Here is a 2,959-nt window from a genome sequence, read left to right as displayed (position 1 = left end):
TCTAGTCATAAAACAAAAGTAATAATTTTGACAAAATTAAACAACATTTGGTAAAACTAATTAGTACAGAAAGTTCTATAATATTTCTGGATCCTATATTTCAAAGAAATGAACATATGACCAGAATAGATTTCCACAAATATTTATCACAATTAAAGCCTACTTGACAAGCATTAAATCAAATATATAGTTAAATAGATCTAAAATTTCTAAAACTTTCACAACAGCAAGGTTTTTGTGGCATGCATGCATGGAAAAAATTTCACACTCAGAACTTTAATATTTCTTCCAGCATAAATACATTAGTAAAACTAGTAGATCTAGGAATCTTGAAACTTTGACCTAGTTAAATATGTCAAAAAGGGTTCAAATTTTTGCCAGGTACTAGTAACACTGCAAGACACATTCTAGCCAAAAACCACATGAAGTTACTGAGTACAACTCCTAGAACAAATAAAGCCTATTTATTCTACTCTTTTTCTTGGATTAACATGCAGACCAAAACAGAAGATGTGTATGTAACAAAACTTGTAGGTCTTGTAACAAGGATTCCAAAACATTTGGATTTGTATTTTTACGATTTTTCTACGAATTGCTAGGCATTTTCAAAGTTTACTAATTTGAATTCTAGAGTTCATGTCGTTTTTACACTTGGACCCCTAGAAGTTTTTGAATCCTAGCAGAAAGGCCCTTGGCCGGCGTCAGAGCAGAGGGAGGGGTTTGACCTCTGATTCTGACGAGATGGGTAAAACACACTTGCTAAATAACTCTCTTGCGCTTTCGTCCTCGCTTCGCGCAAAAAGTTCGAACCGGAGTTACTAGCTTCCCAGGGACCGGCTATTTAAGCTGGTTCAACTCCCTTTCCATTTCCAGTCTGGGACTAAAAGAGGTACTGTGCCGCAGCGTTACAGTAGCTCGTGCTACAGTAACCCGTGCGGCCCAGTTGGCCCGTGGGCCGTGACAATCTCCTCCCGTTAGGATTCGACGTCCCCGTCGAACCAGCTTACCCATACGGGACAAAGGAGCAGGATCTCCTCTCTTGGGTCACGTCCCATACGTCTAGTGCTAACGATCCCATGTGCCACATCCGTTTGGGGCGGGGAACTGGCAAGAGAGGGAGGGAATTGGAACGCGGGGGTTCTCCTGGTGCTGAAGCGTGCGAGACAAGGGGAGCCGAGGCTCTTCCCTGAGCTAGCCACGGCGGCGGCGTGGTGGCGGCCGCGGAGTTCGACCGAGGTAGCGTGGCGAGGGGAGGAGGGCTCCAGCGCGGGTGGAGTGGGGCCAGGGGGTTGCGGGGGTGCCGCGTGTGGCGTTGGACAATAGGAGGTGGCCTGCGGCCTCCCTGAGTGGCGGCGACGCCGCTCTGCGCCGGTGGCAGAGGAAGCAGAGAGGGAGAGAGGAGGAAGATGACAGCTGGACTTGTTTGCAATTTCTGAAAAGTTTAGGGGTCCTACTATAAAATAAAAATAACTCCTAAACTATGGCTCAAATGAAAAAGTGCCCAACATGAAAGTTGTTCAACTTTTCAAGATCTACAACTTTGATGTTGTGCCAAAATTGATTTGACCAAAGGTTGAAGAGTTATATTGAAAACATAGAAAGGATTTTGAATTTAATGGACTTTTGTCTTTTCCAAAGCAAATTCACCTTAATTTCAGATTGAAAAGTAAAATTTTTCTGCCATGTAATGATTACATTAAATTTTACAAAGAAACCCCCCACAAAAGCAATATTCACCCATCTTATTCAAATTAAATTATAGGAAGGTCCTTACATCAAATCATATTTACACAATTAGCCTTATATTTTTAAAATAAGACCCTTGTTCAAGCAAATTAAGCACATGATGCATAAAATAAATACAGTTCTACTGTGCAGATGCCTAGGGTGTCACAGCCCTCCCCCCTAAAAGGAATCTTGCCCCGAGATTATAGGAAGAATAAGGACGGAAAGGTTTGGTACCTGGATTAGTTCTAAGAAAGTCGGGAAAATTTCTTTGGAGATAAGTTTCAGTCTCCCACGTGGCTTCTTCCTCGGTATGGTGATTCCACTGGATTTTGTACATTCTAACCTTCTCCCTTCTAGTACTTCTTTCTTTGGTGTCAAGAACTCTGATTGGCTATTCAGCATAAGATAGATCGGGTTTAATTTCGATATCTTGTGGTTTAATGATCGCAGTGGGCACTTTGATGCATTTCTTGAGTTGAGAGATATGGAAAACATCATGAATGGCGGCCAACTGAGAAGGAAGACGGATTCGGTAAGCAACTGGACCACAAGTTTTGATGATTTCAAATGGTCTGATGTATTGGGGTGCCAATTTCCCTTTTATGCCGAAGCGTTGAACACCTCTAGTAGGAAATACTCGCAGATATACGAAATCCCCTACCTTGAACTGTAAAGGTTCTCTTCTTTTGTCTGCATAACTTTTCTGTCTTGATTGGGCTACTTTAAGATTGTTCTGGATAACTTTGACTTTCCTTTCTGCCTCAACGTCACACCCTGAAATTTTTGGATTTCAGGATGCGATTAAAATTAAAAATAAAACAACAATTTTCTGATAATTTTTAAAAGTTTGCTAACATTTATTTTATTTTCAGGGAATTTTGTACAAAAAATAATAATAATTGGTTGTCTTCTAAATTAAATGAGGTCGTTTTGGTTATGCATTCATGCTGAATTGCATTTATTTTATTGTTTGGGTTCAGTTGAATTTAAATTCTCCTAATTTAAATTCAAATGAATGTGTTTGAGTTGTTTTCAGGAAATGAAAAACCTTTTCCTTTTCTCCTAAACCATTTCAGCCCTGGAGGCCCAACCCTCTCCCTTTTCCTTCCTTTTTCCTGGCCCAGAAACCCCCCCGCCGGCCCATCTTCTTTTCCAGCCCAACCCGACCACTCCCCTCTCACTCTCACTGCCATGCGGGACCCGCCCGTCAGGGCCGTCCCCTTCCCCGCGA

Source organism: Panicum virgatum, chromosome 7N, assembly GCF_016808335.1.
Source record: "Panicum virgatum strain AP13 chromosome 7N, P.virgatum_v5, whole genome shotgun sequence".
In the NCBI taxonomy this organism is placed as follows: domain Eukaryota; kingdom Viridiplantae; phylum Streptophyta; class Magnoliopsida; order Poales; family Poaceae; genus Panicum; species Panicum virgatum.
Note: the sequence above shows the minus strand (reverse complement) of the source record.